Consider the following 22921-nt stretch of genomic DNA (forward strand, 5'->3'; position numbering starts at 1 on the left):
CTGCCAGTAATAAGCCCGACAATCAATCTAGTCATGTTATATAGTAATAAGTATTTAAATTTTTTGTAGAACATCATCCCTCTACCACTGGGTGCGGAAATGAGTGTCAGACTTTTACTGACTAAAAATCTTGTTCTTTCTGGAATGTGAACCCTTTGTGAACCAAGGCCATGTTAACTCTTTCAAACAATCCCGCATCGTTATCTTATGGGAGTAGTATTCAACTGCCTTTTTTTCGACTAGATGCAAGTGAATGATGTTACAAAAAACTATATACGGAAGAGTACCTAAGCAAAATCTTCAGGAATTTTAATGGCATTCCTTTAATTGATTTTAAAAAGGTTAACATACTGGCTAGTGAATTCGAACGAGTTTTATTTGTGGTAGCAAATTGGTGTGCATGATTTGCAGAAAAACTCTAGTGAGTTAAAATAAGATCAAGATAGGCTCTTTAACTTTTTTGCTGTCGGCTTCGAGTTATGAAACGCTCGTGTTAAAGGAACAGTTAAATTGTTTTGAAGATAATAGAATGTTGTGCTCTTTTAAAGGCTAATATTAAAAGTTGATCGTATAAAGTTAAGTTTATTTATGAAAATATTGCATAATTAATTGTAATTTACCTGTGTATATAGTTTAGGTAATATTCGAAAAAGACTCATTTTCCTTTTAAATATCAATAGTGAATAAAATAGTTATTAATTTTAAAAAGTAAAGGATGGATATATTTGACATCCTGTTAAATTGTAGTTATGACCTCCACTTTAAATAAGAAACAAAATTGCATTTCATAAAATATTTGTTTACTAAAAGTTCTTTAGACATTTGAGAATCACGGAATAAAATATGTCTCTTCTTAATCAGATTCTTTGACTCAATTAGTAACACCTGGTACCTAATAAGTTTATCGGTAACTTTTTATAGTTTATTGTTATTCTCGCCGTGACTATTGGAAGCTCGTAAAAGCTATGAACGGTCGAGTCCCACGACAAACAAGGTTTTATACAGTGTTCGTTTAATTGCAATAACATATACAGGGCGATCGGCGCGGCGGCATAGTGAGAAATAACTGCTGTTTAATATGAATACAGTGTGTTGTTCTTTTGTTGAACCGAACCGGGGAAATGGTTTGTTGGAAATTTTTATTTTAGTCTATATTTATCATACATATATAATGTTACAATATGAGTATGCAGTACAAAACATAAAATTAATTATGGTTCAAAATCATATACGTTCTGTAGAGATTGAGATAGAAGTTAAATTACAGAACGGCCAGATTACGTCCTACATTGAATATTACATAAGTATAATCATGAACATCCAGTAGTTAAAATGGTATCAGATTTCGCATTACTGCAATTTAATTTACAGAAGGTATATAATTTTGTAAAATACATAGTGTATTATTTGTATGATCGGTAAATTAACTGCATTTGCTTCTATATATGAGCCATAGCAAAAAGTTTAGGCAGTAGCTAAGGTTTAAATATTTTCGTGCTAAGTATGCTCTCTGTTAAAACCAAATCTCTTAAAAGACACGCGTGTAGACATTCTCGGTAACAAACCTTGAGTAGTGTAATACATTTAGTACAAAAGTAATTATTATTAACCTATTACCATTTAGATATTATGTTAAAACAACGTGAAACTTTATCTCTGAGCTTCAGCGGAGTAGGTATGTTGTTCAATTAAAACTTTGAAATGTTGTTTTATTTACTGAGAACTCCTTCAATCTAAAACAAAAAGCAGCTGATCTTTGATGATTTACATTACATTTCAAGGGCTTACAGTTAACAACTTATGTCTAAAGACTTTTGTTTACTCGCGAAAAAATGCTACGCGGCGACTACGAGAAAACGTAGCGCTACGAGACATGACATTACGTAGAATAACGTAGCAATTTGCATGCAATCAATTAGCAATGTTAGTTACACTATTATTATCAAAGAGCTTGATTTTGGCAGAAGGTATAACATCAATTTTCGTTATGTTGTTTGAATACTGAAGTTATTCTTGGTACTACAACTTTTATCCCGTGATTTTTTTTAAGTAATAAAAAGTGTCGAATATATAAAAACATATCAGGCACCTACACTGAATTTCCAGACTGAAACGTCAAAAAATCATAACCGATTTCGTTAATGCTGCAGCATCCCACAGGTTTAGTTGAACGTGTGTTATTTGCAATTTACTTTTCAAAAGCCAGCATTACACTTAATTCAATTAAAACGGGACAACATTTGGGGGCGCGCTTCAGTAAAAACAGCTTTTGACAGCGCGGCTTCGGAGCTTATGCGAAAATTTATAGAAAATTGCATGGTACACGCGTTGCGCCCATAGGGTGCGCGGGAAACGCAAGGGGGGTGTATATTTAGAAATGCTTGTAGCCGCCAGCCGGCAGTCCACGCTTGGCGCGCGATCCGAGCGCGCGCGTCCCCGTCTTCCCTCTCGCTATCGCATCGTACCCGATTCCGTAATTAACATAAATTGAAATTAATTAATAGAGCATTACTGGTGTGTTGTGTGCCCGAACTGGATTTGATCGTGCCCTGTGCTACCCTGTGGACTATTAGAATATTTTGCCGGTTTTCAGTGACTGTATGATTATTTAATAACCGCTCGCCTCTTTAACGTGAATGGACTTTTATTGAAAATTAACTTCATTTCTTCGATATAAGGTATGGGAAATAATTGCTATTCATTTTTTTAATTGTAGAGACAAACCCTTTCTGGTTAAGTGTAGGGTATAATTAAGTGATAGGACGTTATTACTGGGTCATCGACACTCACCTCTATGTTTTGAATGGGGAGATTGTTCTGTTTTGTTATTAACGGCTTTTTTATCATTTTATTATTATTTTATAATAGGGCGTGAAATGTGTCTGATGAATGAATGAAATGTGTTTTTGGATGTCTTTCTTTTATTGTTCAAGTGTCGGGTAACTTTACAATAACCATATGAAATGTTGTTATTATATTTTGACTGTAGGAAAAACGCGCACCAGACATTGCAATCCAATTAGAATAATAACGCTCCAAGTTGAAACTTTTACTGAATAAAACCTTATTCATTTATTTTAAATAGCCTTAACACCGTTCCCACTAAATGAATAAAATAAACAATAAAAAATAATTTACTTCTGATGAAAACTATATGCGTGTCACATAAATATGACATGTTTGTAAACACGGAAATATAAGACTGAAATATGAAAGCGGCACTGAATGGGTTAATAATCGCCGCTATGATAGTTTTCACGATGACATTCATGTGACAAAATAACTTATTTTAATAAAAATAACAATTTACATTTATAGGTTTTCGTATAAATTGGATATTTTATCGTTTTAATAACGGTTTGTTTGGTATCTAGAACGATAACACTGGATGCAGATGTACATTTTACGTCTCAATAAGTAGTCCAGCCATCATATTATTAATGACTTATTGTCAATGATAAGAGGTATCTTTGTACGCTATATATTTTGTTTTATCATGACACCGTGTTATTCCGGTAGCTTTGATTTATTACATGCTATCTAGTTTCTGTTATTGCTTTATTCTATAAAATTAAGTTCGACTAAAAAGTTTTATTCAGTTATCTTTGAAGAAAAAGTTTCATCGAGTTTCAACTAAGTCCAACTTCAGAATTAGGTTTCATCATTTTTAAATCAGATGCTATAGAAAAGTTTTTATTAGTAATAACACATTTTTTATTAGCTTAATCTAAAGTTACAGTTATGTTATTGCACTCAAATAATTGAAGGTTTCATACTTGGAACGTTTTATTTTGGTGTTGCCAGTTCGTTGAGTTTACCTCAACCAGTGTAATATGTGCTCAAAGGGTTGTATTTGTTTAATAGTGAATCTTTAACATGGTAAAACAGCTCTTTGGTCAGTGAGCGAGGTTCAGGTGGCTGAGGAATTTCCACTTTGCAGACGCTACCGTGAATATTCGACATACACAGCTTTGACTAGCAGCTTAGATAACTGCAAGATTAGGGGTTGTACTGGTGTTTACGTTTTTAGAAGGTATTTCACTGATGTTCGATCACGCTGAAGTTTTTACGTAATAAGGTTTTATGTAACGTGGGTTGGGAAAAGTAGACGTATTTTTTACGTCTACATTTTGTAATGTTCTTTTTTTTTATTTATTCGATGTTGATTTTTGACCATGTATTTATTGAAGTGATGTTTTTTTACGTGATATTTTTTTTACGCTTCAAGAAGTTTTATCTATTCCTTCAAAAGGGATTATTCTCATCACTATAGTGTGCTATAAAATTATTTTATGTAAGATTTCATAAACTAATTTACTCTACGAAGTGGTAATGAGTATATTATTGAGTGTACGATTTCAACAGCATTTCTTGGGCAAAAAATCCTTGGAAGCGCGTAGCATTTTACTTGACGATTTTGTTATTTCTTCAAGTAGCTTTCATATTTGCCGCAACCCAAAAAATATAGGTACGATAAAAGCTTATATGCAATAAATAAGCAAGACTACTTTTGGATGAACTGTTGAACCGGGAAAACCCCTAAATTAATTTTGGATTATACCAAACGTCCCCATTTTAGAAAATATTTTTGGTAACTCAATATATGTATGTGAATCACGAATTTTTTATTTATGTATTCATAAATATTTATTCACTTCCGTTATGATGGAATATACGTAAATAAGATTTTTTTTCACACAGTTATGTCAATATATTTTTATTCACACCAATCGAATGAAATAAAAATATATTCTTACTAGCTTCCGCCAGCGGCTTCGCCCGCGTAGTGTGTAGATAAAAAGTAGCTTATGTGTTAATCTAGGGTATGACCTATCTACATATCAAATTTCAATCAAATCGGTCCAGCCGTTTTTGCGTGATTGAATAACAAACATACATCCATACATTCTCACAAACTTTCACATTTATAATATAAGTAGGATGTAGGTGTAATTTTATCTGAATAATTTATGTAGATCGAAGTAATATTGGCATCCAAGTGTGAATTTACAGAGAAACTTTAATATTAATGAAGAACTTATTTAAGCCTCGATCATAAATAATTAAGTGAATTTATCATTACTGAGCGAAGTAAGTAATTATTTTACATGAGCGATAAAGATAATAAAAAAACTGATTCCTCGAATTGAAGCTACCTATATGTATATCAGCAGAAGGTATTAAAATTACTGAAATATTATCATAATTGGAAGTATCCTGAAAAATGGTCTGCTTTCAGCTTAAACTCAATATAATGTTACATAGCACACAACCTAACGACCTTTTTCAAACAGTCAGAGTAGGTATGCACGCATTATACATTAAGATACCTATTATATTAACGTGAGTGCCAATGTACCCTAGTAATGCGTTTGAGGATAATATTTCAATAAACACTATCAACAAACAAGCATTCATTACTAATCGGTAATTGGGAAACTCGTTAAAGTTGACTCAAACGACGCAATCAAATATGAACTTAGTGAAAATATTTAATGATTATTTAGTACTTAGCTTCCTGATTGGGAAAAAGGCTCGGAGGATGATGTTAGTACTTAGCTTCCTCCCGCGGTTTCACTCACAGCTCGGAGAACTACTTCCCTCATACCCATATAATGTATGTTATGATATAAAAGCTATCTAAGTTTCATCAAAAACCATCCAGTGATTTTAGCAAGAAAGAGTAACAAACATACGTATAAATTACAAAATATCGCATCTATATAAATGAAAATGAATTGTTGTTCGTTAGTCTGATTAAAACTCGAGAAAGGCTGGGCCGAAAGCGCTGATTTTGGTTTTAAAATGTTTATAGAGGTCCAGGGATGGTTTGAATGATACGAAGTTCGCGGGATCAGCTAGTTAGTAATAAAAAATGAAGGGTTAAATCGCCTATTATGTGAAGCGGTAAACTAATGTTTGATTAACAGGTTTGTATGTAAGAATGCAGCTGCGATTGATTCTCATTGAATTTTACAGCGCTCTTTGTTGATTTTGCGGTTCGTGTTGTACCAACTTCAAATAAGACACGTTTGCTTAGAAATAGATGAACAATCAATATTATTTAACGTTAAAGCGTTCACTTCTAGTGTTTAATCACCTGATTAGGTTAAGTTCATCTTTATGTAATTTTAAATTCAGTGAAACATTTCTCAAACACCTTATAGGACCTATTAACAAACAAGAGCCTATATTTCCTAAATCAAGACTATTACAGTAATGTTTTCTTTCAAAGAAAAATGCTTATTTGCAAAAGACATCATCCACGGACATTTAAGAACATTTCATTTCCCTTTACTATTTAAAACCCCATCAAATTGCAAACGACACGTAAAGGACTTCCTTCTGTACCCTGTCATTGTTCGTTCCCAAGTCATTACAACAATAAAATAACAAGAATATTTAAAAACCTTACATTCTTCTTCCAAAGTACCATGTGAATGTTCACGTAACCTAGATGGGAGTCTAATAACTGCAATTTAAAGTAGGTCATAATAATGTGCCTACATTATCTACGTACCGCCGAGGTTTTAAGTATAAAGTATGCATCCGTCATTATCGGTAACTAGTGGCACTTTTTTATAGTCACTATTTACAACACTAGAAAAGAACTTTAACAACGGACGCTATAAATTCCACTGCTGACCACCAATATAAAAATAAAATAACGTTTCTAATTTAAATACTTACAAAGGGAGCCTTCGTCGCCCTAATTAACTCTAATACTACATATAAAAAGTTGAACGTCCAGCATGTTGGTTGTAAATCGAACTAAGTTAGTTTATAAGTGTACTATTACGGTCAATTAGTATACCAGTCGGTTTTCTTTGATGGCATTGGGTTGTAAACAGAAAATTGATCCGGACCGCCCTGGAGCCGACGTGTAGTTTTATTTGAATGCACAAAGTATTTTGAGAGTGGATCAATGGCCATCAATCGTGTTCGATTTGGTTTGCTTCAATCTGCTTGTTTATCTGACAGTTTAGAATTTAAAGGCAAACTTCACAGTTAAATTCATTTCAAATAGTTACGAACCCGTTCCGTATAAAATCCTGCCAGATTTTATGTTTTCACAAGGTAAACGTAAAGTGCAAATTGAAACAAAAATCGATCACAGCAGAATTACTTTGATATCGCGGCAAACAATTTCCAAAAGGATCTTAAAAAAATATAGCGCGAGCACACGCTCCGTATTAAAGTTTAAACCGAACGACGAACAATATCCGTTCATTATTTACCAGAAGAATAGCTGTTCTGAACAACAGCGCCTGAGCACGGCCCGCCGGCAATGAACACCAGGTGTGGTTAAAATAAATAGCCCCACATATCCCAATACATAGCAACGCTCACTACCAATTATTACGATTAATTGGAAACTAGTACTAGAGCTAGTACTAGAGCCTTTATTTTTGTTTCTGATCGTTATAACTGTAGGAAATACTCTAATATATGAGACGTCGCCCGGGGCAATCTTCCGCCTACGGATTATTTCTATATACCTACGTAATTTTCGTGGAGAAAATTACACGGTGTACCGACTAATAGCGTGGTTTTAAACAGAAGTGTGCTTAACGGTGGCACGGGAGTATCGGAATCTGATGTAGAAATTATCATCTATCAAGTATTTGTATATTATTAGAGGCTTTAAATCAAATCTGTGGAAGAATTTTTGAACTCGAGAGTTAGGTAATAAAATTTTGTGACTGCCTAATTGTGGCCTTCGATGAACCGCACACTTTTTACTTCGATTTCGTTTTTGCGGATGACCAATCTCAGTTTTTTCAGCAAAACAATTTTCGCGAATCGAAGCACACTTTAAAAGTTATTCCAATAATCGACAAGCCGATAAATCGTGCTACTCTAGACCACTCGAGAAATTACGTAAATAATAATATGAGCGAGTTTACAAAGCCTCAAATCTCTCTATTACTAGTTGAGGTCAAAGGGTATTGACTCACGCGATTATCCTTGTATCGTAGAGAATTAATGCGGCATGAAAGTTCACAATTTTATTCCATTATCGGACGGTGAGCGAGTGGATGGTAACGCAGTTCTCGTGTAATCCCAGCTCTACGGAAAGCGTTAAAAGTTCGTCCAACGAACAAAGTTTCTTCGTACATTCATAAACATTTTACTTTTCGAGTTCTGTGTCGAGGTCTGTAACACTTGATATTTTACATTTAAAGCACGTGTTTTGCTGTAATAATGTTCTTACTGAATTGTCGCCGTTTTGAGTGTTTGAATATTAATAATTTATGGTTGTGGAAACTTTTTGGCTGGGTGTTAGAGTTTTCGGAAGTGTTTAAGATGTTTCAAGTTATACCCAATCTGTCAAACGGATCTTTTATGAGCTCTTACATTTTGGGGTATGTTCATAAATTCTGTGTTATTGAAGGGAAGGAGCGCAAGCGTTCCTCAAAATAACCACCCTTAAATCAAACGGGATATGGTATTGGGCAATGTTTCGGAAAAAAGTCTTGAAAAAAGGTTGTTCATTCAAGAAACCAGTGTTCGTTGCCTCACATCTGTCAATTAAACTGAAATTGCTATCAAGTTAACCCTACAAAGACGTAACATAAAGCACGACATCTTACTTTTACGCCCCTAACCCTCAAATAAAGTATTTATTGCATGAAAAAACAACGAAATTCAGGGGTAGGGTAACACGAAAGTACGGAAAGTTGTCGTATATTATATAATTTGCACACAACTCACGTTCATACGGGGCATACATGAACGATATGAATAAGTTATTTGCACACAGGCCTAGGCGCACTGTGGCCTGTACTTACGGCTTGCTGGATTTTAATAGTTTATTCCACTTTTCAGGCCAAAACTATGTGCAACACGTTTGTGGCGCGTTTAGAGATTTATATACAGGATTTGGTGCTTTACTGATTTCGGAGAAGAGCAAATCCCCTTTACCTATATTTTAGTGGGAGGATTTTTGCAGTTCGCTTTGAATATTAGTTCTCTGTGGGAAGCAATATCTTTACTGAAGACTGAATAACAAATATTGGCGTGTAAAAGTATGCATATACCCATAAAGGCGTAACTTATAATTTCGAGTTTTACATCATAATATTATATGGGTCAAATAAATTTTTCCACTCGTTAAAATAGTCATAAATTAAACACAGGATGAGCTATTACACTCAAGTTTCGTCGTAAAAATATTAACGATAACATCGTACTACGTGAACGTTCATTTTGCATAGTTGATGGTCATTGGATATCATTTTGTTGAGTTTGCTCGTAAAATTGACCCGAAGTGTCGACTATCGGCTCCTGTCATCTGATTGACGTGGGAGGGAATCAGAAGTGATGGGGTAGTCAATAGCTTGTAGAAATGTGGGTGTACCTTTGCATTGATGGAGAAAACGTGCCAGTTTTATTTCGAAATTCAAAATTTGCAATTCGTTTGAGCTTTGTTTATAATTGACATAAAAAAAAAACTTTTTTCATTTGTTTATTTTTTTCATTTACAAAAGAGTTTACTACTTTCGAAAAAGGAACGTTAATCATTGCTTCTGTTTTATGAGTCTTCGTAATTATAGATTGGAGGGAGCTACATACGTTAATATATTCTCATACATACGTGTAATTATAGCCTCCGTTAGGTTGGCCAGAATCCGTAGGGGCAAGGCTATAAATATATGGCTACCTGCATTTGGCTATGAACCCTTTTTTAGATGCCAAATAATGTCCGTGTAATATTGATAATATTTTATGTTGCTAGGTAGAAAAACACTACTACATTTTTCACTATACTGAAGTAAGTGTTTGATGAGTTGTTCCAATTGTATAGGCAAAACCCCATAAAACAAAGACATGGTCTAATAACTCCAACCAAAAGAGATTAACAAAATACGTCACTACAAAGCTGCCATATACAAAAAAAAAATGATCAAAGAAGTCATAACAAGCAACCAATGGCTTTATTATGAGGCACTCGTTTTCCTATTATTGTATTTTTTTATCGGGCACAATTGAATAATCGCTGAATATCCTTTTATCGTCCGCGAGGGCCGGTACCGCGATACATCAGGGTTAAGGGTGTACGATCAATATTCAATATCCGGCTAGAATTCGCCTCTTCCGATAGCCGGATATACCGGATATACTAACTAGTTACATGGCCGGATTTATCGATGACTTGGCTCGTTAGGATTAAGTGAAAATATCAATATGTTTTCTTGTGTGAAATTCCAAGAAATCTATAATTTTTATTCGACAAGTAACTTCTTAAACCGGACTGTCATTTGGTGTTTTTTTCATCCTATACTCCCGTAATCAACGGCCTATAAAAAAATGGAACTGCCAGAAATCATCAATGAAACAGACACTCAGAAACTTCGCACTAACAATTGGACATACAATTTGGAGACTACAAAACTGTACGAAACACTTAAAAGAACCACAAGGCTAAACACTCAAATACATACGCAGCCCAGGAATAACAAATGAACCTCTATGCAGCTGCAACTGCCAGCAGTGATAATAGAGGTAGTTGACCAACAACGCCATTAAGTAATCAATTCCCTTCGCCTACCCACGATAAGCAGTCGACACTTTCTTTTAAATTCTTTCCCAGATTAACTCGGTGACAAATAACTGGAAGGAAAAGATTATGCAAAGTTTCCACGAAGGTTTGAATACGTAATAGTGCTATTTTTAGAAGGAAACTAGGGTGGGTATGCGTTAAGGGTTTTATTGCTTTAGGTTTAGTCTTGTAGGTTAGTATAGAAGTCGGTTACCTTAGGTCGGAGTATTAGTAATATTGGTATTAGATGTTCTTCATTGAATTACTTGCAGTAATGACCTGATATTTATCAGGCTGAAAAATTATACTTCCTAATATCTCCTTTATAAGTTTCTGTAAAATGAGATTCCTTGGGCCGTTCACAGGACATTTGTGTAAACAAAAAAAAGGAAACAAAGTAGTTTAGATTCTATTCCTTAAGTATATGCCTAACTAGAACGTAAATTACAAAAGTATTCTTATATTCTTATCTACATAAATAAACACAGTACAAAGCTTAATATTTGTATTAGTCACAGGTTGCCAGTACATTAACCGCGCGCTTCGTAACCCAAATTGCCGACACTATACAGTAACTTTAGAGACACGCATTAGATATGCAAGATACTCCATATTAGAATAAGAACACAACATGGAAATATTATAGAGTATTTTGTGATATGCAAAACAGGCGAATCTATACAGATATCACCACCTACACGTTCAGCAAATAGCAACACAAAGATATTTGGATCTTGATACGATATCTAATATGACAAATATGCTTATTTATGTGCAATGCGTGAAACTTATCTAATTTGAAATATGAATGTCATGCGCATTCAGCAATTCTTTTAAAACTTTAATGATTTCTCAACCTTATTAAATAATAGAAAGAAAACAAATAACAATAAACTAAAAGCAGGGAATTATAAGTTGACACCTAGGTATACACATACGTATTTAATTACCCCCGTCAACATAACCATATCTACTGCTAACCTTAGAAGTCTTAGAATCACAATAACATTGCCTTTGTCTCCTACTTTAAAAGTACTCATTTCATAAAAGCCTGATAACATGATTAATACCGTTATCGCATCGATTATAATCATTTGAAAATTAATCAACGCTTCGCCGAGAGCAACAGAAGCCCAGTTGCGAACTGTAACGGAGAGGGATTAGCTATCTGACCCATTTTTGCCCGATGCAGGAATCTGTTACAAAAAATCCCCTCTGCTTGCTCAAACTGACCTCCCTGTCTCCTGACTGACGTATCCGTTTGCTATAGGTACCTCTGTATCTGCGTATCAATTTTAAAATACACGGTTCGATTTTTACGTTTCGTGATTAGATTTTTTGCGGATCGTATGTGTTTTTGATGATTAAGGTGCAAAGTTTTAACTTAGATTTTTAGGTCCACAAAACCAATCATTGACGCAGGATTAAAGGCTCATAAAAATAGTAAAAAAATGCCAGATTAAGAACAGAAAAAAAAAATGGGTCTCGGAACAATATTTTGGACCTTATGTTACGGCCCTTTACTGAAGGTACAACCTCTAAAATGTAATATTCTTCTACTATTTTTACATGGTTGTAGTCAAGAGCCACGTCCGGTCATAACCAGTAGGGTTTATAGGTATACATTGCACTTCGCTTGCATTTCGCTTGCCCATAGTCTGAGGACAAAACTATAACCCGTTTCCCTTCAGCTGACTTTTATATCTTGCGGATGATAAGCTGCTTCTATGCGGCATATTTTTATTTTATAGAATTCTAGTTCTTGGTTTGTGTTGTTTAAATCGTTATAAAATAATCGACTTATCAACTCGTTTGAGGCAGTTTTTGTCTACTTTATTTGTTACCATAAAGATCAATGTTAATCAAAAGCAAATAGAAGTAGCTCCTACTCGTAAAACTCAAAGGGTTACTTACTACTTTGTATTCTAGTACGTGGTAATATTATTTTAGTACCAAGTGTCAAACTCTTATTTGGATGTATCAAACGATAACTTTGAAGGATTACGCCCTATAAAAAAATAAGACAATAAAAATCATCGTACAGCGTTAAAAATGGAGACAGCATAAAGAGAGTCCAATTAGACTAAATATAAATCCAATAGAATTCATTCATTTAAAAAACTAAAGAAGAAACAACGTCATTATTATCACACAAATATTTCGTAGCGTATAATACCTGAACTCTCCATTATGAAACACTAACGGAATTCCTAGGAAATGTTCTTAGTTGTTATACAATGTAGCGAAATCCATCGGGGTTATTTCCAGTACCTATAGATATGTGGATCGACAGATGCGCTCAAACTGGTTTGCTATAGATTATAAGAACAATGCTTTGTATGAAGTTTGATTATACGTAAACAGAAATAAACGATTTAAAAAAATAACTTTATGTCTTGATCAAAAGACATTTCTACAAGACTAGTTATTATTATATTTTCTTGTATCCCATCCTTGTATCTGCTAGTAATTACTTCCTCTTATGTAACAAAACATGGTAGCCTTCCTTTGTATATTTTCATATCAAAATATTAAATATTTGTTTGTTTATTTCAGGTAAGCATACTTTTCTTTTCGATGAAGCACCTGTTGGTAAGTTCTGATATCAATTACAAAATTTACAACTGAAAAAAGTTTTTATAATTATTTTAATTTTGACTGTTAAAATAAATACAATTGCTGAAATACCGTTGACAATAAGAGGAGATAATAAATTGTTGTTTAATGATCCGTGTAAATAAAATACATGGTAAAAATATTAAATATCAAAAGGAAACATTATAATTAGGAATACCTATTGTTCAAAAAGCTAGAGGCGCGAGTAAAGCTTTTAAATATTCATATTATAATTCTATGTTCATTTTCAACGAAAATATTTCGGTTCTCGTTAATTATAACCTACTGCTAATGTTATTATTAACTTAGTTGTGAAAACGCTTAACAGTTATTTTGTAGGTTTATTAAGCTATTATTTTAACAGTGGCTATATTTTGTTAGCGTTTATTTTGTTACAAATATTTCCTTTGCGCTTTTAATTATTAGCAAAGTTTTACTGAGAAATAAAATTAACGTCGATTTCGAGAAACCCATAAAAAACCTGTCCATCTTAACTTCAGCTCATTTTATCTTTTATTGTCAGTTTCTCACGAGTCCACCTTGTGAAACGACGTCATTTTGTTTTTTATCCGAACCTTCTGAGCAGGTGCTTTCTCATTCCTGCTCCGAACATTTTCAAACTTTCTGCTCAATAATTACACAAAACTGACCGCAAATGCAGCGTCCAGTTTCAATCCACCTCGGTTGTATTTTCTGTATTGGCACGTGAATTAATCTCGCAATTGCCTTCCTCGGCCTCGCCGGGAATCAACATGGTATCAGTAGATATTAGCTGACAGATACGATTTTGCATCAGTACGCAACGCCGCCGCGAGTACCATTATCTCGACCGCAGATCTAGCGCTGGAAACGTACTTATTCCGCTCTGGTTTCTTCACCACGTATCATTAGTTAATTTATGTTGCTTTCTGTTCAGAATTATGTGGCCAGCGTTATCTATGTTGAGATACTCGTCCGAGTAGCTCCGGCGGGTCGACGTCCTTGCGATCGCATCTCGCTCGACCGCGCCGCAGGTGCACCGCGTACACCTGCCCGGCCCGCCAACTTACCATAAAATGCGATTCGAACCAACCCCGTTGAAACAAAGCTTCATCTCACTCACACTCGCACAGATAAAAGGGACGGCCGCACAATCACGACCGATATTAACTCAATATACGATGGACGGAACGCGGCCGAACGGAATATCAGTTTTTACTGGCGCAAAAACTATCGGAATTTCAAGTCTGGGTTAGCTGCCGGCCGTAATCACCCGCCCGGGACTTACTTTTAAAACAATATCTCCGCTTTATATTTCATCGAGGCAGGTGTAATTTATGGGATATTCTCATCCTTTTTTTGTAGGAGTTTTGATTTTTCACTTGCCTTCGCCCTCGGTAGCATTGATCGCGTTCTCAGAGTTTTGTTTTTCTTCTGTCTACGGTTCGTCTCGGCCGTCTTTCGCGGTGTTTACTTCGGAGTTTAGATTGGATTTCGCCGTCTCTTTTTAACATTCTTTCGTGTTGTGCTCGTAGCTAATCGTACAATCAGTTCGACAAATAAAAAATCAATTATAAACAACAATATAGAGTGCGAGATGGAAAACATGGCGCTGCTTGGGGCTTAGTCATTGTTGTGTAGAATTAATAGGCAACCCAACGGGTCGCAATATCACAACATCGAATCAATAAGGAAGCGTGTCTGTACTGTGTGCTTCTCATTCGGAGAATAGCGGTACACTTATTATTTTTAATCTAAGAGATTTATTATTGCGCTCTCAAGCGCTTAACTCGCGATAACTTAGTTCAAGTTAATAGGAAAGTTAAAATGTTATGATGCTTCTTGAATAAAGCAACTATAAAGAAATCCTATTAAGTCAGACGTTACCTAGTTTTGCATAAAATCCAGCTCTTATAGGTTAATTATCTCAGGTTCAGTCAGAAGCTTCGGAAAATAAACAGCGGGCTATAGAAACTAATAAATGTTTTATAAGGTAAGCTTTTGTTTTATCATTTATGATTTGTGAGTTAAGAGTAAGTTAGGTACAAGTAAAGAGTGCGTAGTTGCTATAGTTACCGGCACGGATATTGAGCTCTCGGTGGAAGAGTGGGGATCGCTTTGCGCACTGTACACATAAGGCAATAAACCAATAAATCGCTTCTGCGCAGGTGAAGGTCATGGCTCAATATCCGTGCCGATAACTATATGGTCGCAGAATTGTTTCAAGAGCTTTGAAGTGTATTTTAATAAAGCGATTTAGAAACACATCGATCATGACATGTGTGTTTGTTAAACAAGAACAAGTTTTTTTGTGTTCCCAGCCTAATTAGACATTCGATAACGACGTCGAGCAAAAAATTAAGTTAGATGAATTGCTTCTAAAAATGTATCCTAAACATAAACAATAATGAAGCGCTTTATTCTCGCCGAGGCTTACAAAACTTAATACAAAAGTAGATAATGTATCTAAGTAACGGAAGGCCGTACCTTTACCTACGCATGTTTAATGGAGTGATGTGAAACTCGGCGTGGAGTTTTTAAAAGCAAAGTCACGCCTCGGCTCGATGAACAATACATCTTAATTAAATCGTAACTACGGCGTCAGAACTTACGGCCGTACGTACCATATAATTATTTAATTATAAACGTTCCCGCAAGACAATCAATAATTTAAAGCCGAGTACGTTTGCTTTGTGAAGGAAATAGTTGAAATCAAACTTGAGCGCGTGCACAGTTGTTAATAACTTATGAATTTGAGCTTACGTGCGATGTTGAACTGATTAAAATATATGTTGCTAAAGCGACCTACGTACTTTTTGGCTCATTTCGTGCCAGCAAGGTGAGCAGAATAGAAAATAAACCGGCCAAGTGCGAGTCGGACTCGCGCACCGAGGGTTCCGTACAAATCCTGTATAGATAAAAAGCGAGTCTCGCGCCAGCCGCAACTTTCCACATAGATAGGTTTGACTGCCATTGTGGGATCGATAGCAAAGATCAGATATAGTTATGGGAACTCCTTTACAATTTATAACGTAACCTTGTGTTGGAGCTTATTTTATTTTAGGTGATGAGAATTCACTACTAATGGGATCTTTTATTTTTGAGGGATTAATCACCTAACGAGCCCCAGTTTCAGGTTTTTTTCGAAACTGCCTGACGACTTGTAACTGTCGAATTGTAACAACGACTGCTAGAGAGTAGGATTCGGGGCTGCTGGCTTTACGTTTCTAGAGCCTTGACAAAAGTGTAATTCTGTCCCTTTCTTTGTTTTATAAAGTCGGCTTTATTTTATTTTGTAGCATTTTACAAACAAATCCAACTTCAAACATATAAAAAAGCAACAAGAAAACAAAAGCAAGAAAGAAATTAAAAAGATGTTAGGTGCATCGGTCTAGAAGTCGGTGTCTAGAGGATGCATTATATTTATTTTAGCACCGAGATCTAGACCGATGCATATAAACAGTTTTCTTGTTGATTTTAGAAGTTGTTTTTTTTTTTTGTAAAAAGTTTTTATTTTTAACTTTTGTGAAAAGTTCTCGTCAATACGAATAATATAAGCCCAAACACGACGTTACTAAATCATACCGTTGAGGAGTTCTCTCGACTTTCTCACGTCTCCATCATCAAGAAAGCTCTAAACCTTCACTGTTTGATAGTATCACCAGACATACATCTGAGAATCAAGTTTTAATCCTATGCATGCCTACAATTTCTGATAGTTGCCCTCGATTTCTCAGGATTTCCATCATCAGATCCTGACCGAATGACAATGGAAATAAACGACGAGTATACTCTTTTACTAAAAAGAAATGATTTCTCAAATCCGTCAAACTTGGTCGTTTAAATTCCCCATTAAAATGAGGAAAATATTTGATTTGATTTGATAATATTTTAATATTTTATGTAACTTCAAATTTATCATTTTCGCAATTTTTCCTTTATCTGTACTATATAACGTTGCTTCTTGCCGAATTTCAAGATTCTGAGTTCACGGGAAGTACCTTGTAGGTTTTGATTCCCTAGCGTGTGACGGAAATTCGTCCAAGGTGTCGGTATAACTGCTGTATCTTTTGATCGCGTTAACTTAGATGTTTGATTTTTTCACTGCCTAAAGGGACAATAGACCTAGGTATTTGGTATAAATTTCAATTTGATACCTTTATTCGTTCGTGAGAAATAAGGTAGTAAGTTTCATTTTATTAAAATATTTTTTTTAACATTATATAACTGAAAAAATGAGATTTTCGTAATTTTTCCTATATTTGCATTATATGACAATACTTCATGCCAAATTTCAAGACTCTGAGTTTACGGGAAGTATCCTGTAGGTTTTGATTCCTTTGCGAGTGTCGAAAATTTGTTGAAAATATCGACATAATCGGCTGTATCTTTTGATTGGCTTGGCTTAGAAGTTTGATATTTTCACAGCTTAAAGGGACAATAGACCTGAGTACTTCATGTGAATTTCAGCTTGATACGTCCACGCGTTCTTGAGATAAAGGGTCTTGACAGACAGACAGACAGACAGACAGACAGACAGACAGACAGACAGACAGACGGACAACAAAGTGATCCTATAAGGGTTCCGTTTTTTCCTTTTGAGGTACGGAACCCTAAAAATAATTCTCTTGTGTCACGAACACGCCCGCGAACGTGATCCTCGCAATTTTGATGTTGATAAAGTCGTATAATTGGCGTTAAAGTTATTAACAATTAATTTATTTCAGCGAGCTTTTTTATCTTTTAACCATATTAGTGTTATTGAAAAACGTTGGTTACGTGAATGTAAACAAAGAAAGATCGCGTGCGGTGCTTTAAGCTCTATCTTCATCTTTACGATCTGAGCTGGCAGGCGAGGGTGTCAAACAGTCACCTATGCACATCTGCAATCTTTAAATCCCACGCTTTAAAATGGTTCGATGAACGTCTTTCTCAAGCTTTTATTTCTCACAACTAGGACCTGAGAACATTAACACAGTTATTTTCTAAGCTAGAACATGATTAAGTGCCTATGTGTCAAAGTAAAATTGCCATTTGTTATACAACAGCCAATTTGTATGCCGTTCCCAAAGCCACAAATTAGGATGGATGTACATCTTTAATTTGTTAGCGAAATCCTGAAATATTTATGGCATAATTATATTAAGTAATTATAGTGCAGTGAGATTTGCCAGAGGCGGTGATTGAGGATTTACAGCGCCACATCACGCTAACAATAGGCCGGACTCAGCTTGCATAGTTCGTATCTCGTATTCGTTTTGCTCTCCTTACGTTCCAACAGTCTAGACGTAATATTTCTAAGCAATATGCAGACGTATCGTATAATTTTAAACGAACCATTATCGACTGGTCCTTCTTGCAATTTTAAGGTCTATTTACAATTCTGAAGGAAATGTATTAAGTCTCATACCTATGTACCTCTACATATTATGTTTTCAATCTGCAGTAAAGTCTTGAATGTTTGTATCATGAACTGAATTCATTAGTTTTTTGTTTTAATGAATACTAACAGAGTCGAGTTGACATTGTACGGCCGTCTTTTTTGTGTAACAAAGTTAATGCGATCCCTAATAGTCATAACTGGAACTCGTTCGGTGCTTGAGAACAAATCAAATTAAAGCTCTAACTTTAAAGGGAAATATGTGAGCTTATTAAAACAAAACATGAAGCGCACTCATTTCTAATTCCAGCGAGTACGGCGCCGCTCCTTAACATTCACAGGGCGACCGCGCGCGGTAGGTGTATTTAATCTGAATTATTCCAAACTGACTGACAGAATGCCTAAGCGACATTTACAAAAAAGAAAAAACAATAAGTTGGCTACCTAAAGGAGAAAAGTTTCGAATAAAGAGAACTCTTTGTTTGGCGAAGAATATTAAAATGGCAGGATGTCTCCGAGTCGTGCCAAGTCCCTGCCGGATCGCGAATATTAACCGCTCGACTCGCTTCTGATTAAAGAGAAGCGATTTTGGACAGGATGACTGATGCACACGTGATTTCGAGGAATAATGTTGTTTATTAAAATATGGACGGAAATTTTAACTTCGTGATAGGAAGGGCCCGCTTATTTTGTGCATACAAATTAGGGTGTACGCACTTAAAATCGAATAAAGTGAGTGCTTAGACGAGATTTTATAGCCGGCCACTGATTTATGGAATCTTGTTACATGAATGTAAACTGCCTACACCTAGTCGGTTTGAGTAAGTGGAACATGGAAGTTCTGTCGACTAGTCTCGATAAATTTCCGTGGCCCACGTTTGCGTTTGCTGGAAGCGTAATTATCTCGAATTAAGCGAGTCATTACAGGAGCGGCGGCTAACGAAGTCGCTCGTCCCGCGCCCGCCACCGCCTCATAACCGGAAGGTTCAGTTTCGCCCCCGAATACGGCGACGACTCGCAATCATTAACGCGGTACCGTCGAGCATAGAACATTCGGTGCCTATATTTAATTCCCTTCTTGCCGTAATGACCGTCATTGTACATTTCAGATTATGTACTAATTAAGTTGCGTGTTCGGATTCTACGACTTTTCTTCGAAGACGTTTGAAGTACATTGTAATTTTGTTGTTTCCAATAAGCGTAATAATATTATAATAGTGTCGCGTGAGACTGGGGACAGACACCTTGCACCGTGTTTGATCCAGTCTTAAGCGATCTTCTAAATATAGAATGCGTGTCGAGATGAGCGTCGGTACTTACTGCAAACGAGCCTGCGGTCTGCTCGGCTTTTCTGCGAAAGGTCCACGCCTCGTACTCGAAATAATTATGTTTGTTGTAGGGAGCACTTTTGGGCAGGCAGGCATATTTGTGTTGAAGCTATCCAAATGGATCGTCATCTACCTATTGTGATTTTTTAATGAAAACATTTATTTTTCACAGCTCCACAATGAGGAAACATTTATCTTTCTCAGCATTAACGCGCTAAAATCGTGTCGTGCTACTGTCGCCATAAATCATTATCATCAAACAGTATTCCGGGACGGCGACGACGTCGGCTTTCATCGGACGCTTTCAATCTGGCCCTCCTTTATTTCATTACAATAAGTAATTCACTCGCCTACCATTCAGTCACTTTTCGGTAAACATTTTCTGAAATTGGCAATAAATTCCCCTCTAAAATATCGTCCCGCTGACTGGAACTCAACCTTTCGTAACAATAGACTGAGATGTCGTCTTATGAAGATGTTCACTTGGTTTTGTTTGGCGCAACAATAGTTTTATTTAGCTTCGAGCCCACTGCCCACACGCCTCGGCTAATGGTCAGGATTGTATGAAGATGTAAAAATGAATGGTCTATCTTATAAAGGGCTAATAATAAGTTCTCATGCGGCTGCGATCGACTCTATTGTTGCGTTATTTTTTGTGTGCGTGTGGATCGTGGTGTATAATGGGGTAGGTGTCAATCGCGGCCGAGGTAGGCAGGTGTAGTCCGAGGCGCGCCGGGAAATAAAAATGCTCATAATTTCATTCTGCAGCTGCCCGTCAAGCGAGCATCGATTCGAACCGGCCCGCGGCTCCAGCCTTTTGTAACGTCGAATTCCACTAAAATATTACAGGCAATCATTATTTTTCATTTGAACATTAGATATTTTGAAGAGCTTTACATATTATTAGTAATTAAATGGTTTTAGCATGGCTTCGTTAAACTGATATCTGGGTTGGTGTTACAAACAAACCGCAACAATTTTACGTTCGTCAAACTGTTCCGGATTTTGGATTTATAGTCAATTCGGCGATTGAAATTAACCGTGATTTAGAAGCACTCACTGTCTGAGTGTGTCGAAACTTGGATTTGGTTTAGTTGGAAAATGTAGAAGTCTTCAATGATTCTGAATAATTATAGAATAGAGGATTTATTTGACCTTTTCAGTTTCCATTTCAGACTATCATGTTCCATCAATTTATTTGTTGTCTAAATCATTTTATTAAACTCCGCGGAGTAATTTGAAAACTTCATCAAATTACCCAAAATAATATCAGAAACTAAGTATTTTATAGGTACTGTGATTGTCCTATTAAGCAGAAATTCACAAATAAATTGAAGTTACTAGAGGTGAGCCGAGCGACGGCACCCGAAATCAATTCTACGATTAATTAATCAACATCAGACACTTTAATAATTTTGTTTCAACGGTGGCGGGCGCGGGCGGCAACCCCGCTGCGCTCAATTCGAGCCGATTTTCATATTGAAATACTGTGTTGGATATTAACATTAAGAAAAATCCTAGGAGGCACGCGCGGCCCGGCGCACCCGCCGCTAATCTCTACTGAATAAAACATAAGATGCTCGATAACCTACTATTAGAGTTAAGGCACATTTAATACGGCTTTCTATTATCGTGCAGAACGGAGCGGGTTTGTGTAAATAGCGCGGGATTGTATCAAATCGTACGCACGAGCGACGAACACAGCCGTTAAGGAATGTTTAATTAAATCTTAATAAAAAGACGTGTTCCATATGTACTCTCGACTGAAGGGGGAATACTTAATGTTTAGATAAAGGGAAATGTGGGTTCGCGTCTTCATATTATGTTTTATGAGAGAAGCAAAGCCGCGGGAGGAACCGCTCGCGGCTACCTCGTGATAGCACTAATGTAGAGGTAAGAACGGGGGAATTACCTCCACTTTCAGTTAGTTAAACATAACTTTGAATATTGATTTTGGTGCTTTACATTTCTCTAACATATTCGAGACAATATTGGATATATTATGATATTGTTTGCCGACGGGTGTCGTAACACCACACATGAACGTATGTGTACACGCGAGCACATAGTCGATTCAAATTAGGCGTTATTATGTATAACTTTTCATTGTGACCGACGCGCTCGAGAGCTTATCTGTATAATTATGCATTAGGCCGCTAAACAGGGACGTTAAATATTAATTTATGTGTGGCGTCGTTCGCACAATCTCATGGTATCAATTAAACCCGCCCACACATCTCGTAAACTCACCAAAACTATACTCTATTCCCCGATCAATTTGCTTTATCTGTGGATAGCTCTTATCGTAGAATAAAATATTTACAGCACAATAAAGGCGTCCTCTCCGCAATAATAAAGCTAATAACCACGATAATGAAATTTATGAACGCCAACGCAAAGGCCACAATATTTTTTGGAAAGTGAAGTTATCTATGTTAATACTGTAACTTAATTAAGTATTATCAGAAACTAAGGAACAGTTTTTCCGTCAGCATTTCAGCAGACCGCAACTTAATATTGAGTTTCCCAGAAATTCAAACGTAAACAGAGTTTACGATGCAGTATTAGATATTGATAGAGGCAATTTCTTAAAACAACATGGAAACCAAACAATTCGCTTTGTGCGGCATTTCATTTATAGTTTGCGCCTCTTATTGATATTCCTTGCACATCGGACGAGATATCAGCGGGTGGGTATAAAACTTTACGTGAGTGGTTGTCGAGTCGCTAGAGATAGCGATTCGCGACTCGCGAACCGCGATCGCCGAGGGCGAAGCTACGTCACTACAGAGGATTGATTGCTAACAAGTGAACCGCGGAGTCGGCAAATGTTTGCTAATCTTAATATTAATTTAGTGTGCCCTTATTACATATTGTATGTTCTCAAATGTCATTGGTATCGTGGTAGACCAAATTCAAGTTTAACTTTGATATTAAATAGAAATCAATCGTAAATTAAAAAAGATGCGCATAAGCTTAAAGCCTTGAATAGAAATGGTAATCAATGGTCATGATATAACATATTGGAATTAAAAGATTTCTCTCCTTGGTCCAGCGTTTGATGTTCCAAATGGG

The 22921-nt window shown here is 36.0% G+C and overlaps 1 protein-coding gene across 1 annotated transcript in view; it reads left to right on the top strand.

Annotated features, from left to right (window-relative positions):
* The first annotated feature begins 2413 nt into the window (after positions 1-2413).
* The window catches only part of LOC124632464 (leucine-rich repeat-containing G-protein coupled receptor 4-like), a 66738-nt gene continuing 46230 nt past the window's right edge, over positions 2414-22921 (top strand). Inside the window, exon 1 of the mRNA XM_047167317.1 lies at positions 2414-2678. The gene's annotated coding sequence lies outside the window, so the exon portion shown is untranslated. The remainder of the gene's footprint in view (positions 2679-22921) is intronic.

The sequence above is a fragment of the Helicoverpa zea genome, chromosome 1, assembly GCF_022581195.2.
Source record: "Helicoverpa zea isolate HzStark_Cry1AcR chromosome 1, ilHelZeax1.1, whole genome shotgun sequence".
Lineage (NCBI taxonomy): Eukaryota > Metazoa > Arthropoda > Insecta > Lepidoptera > Noctuidae > Helicoverpa > Helicoverpa zea.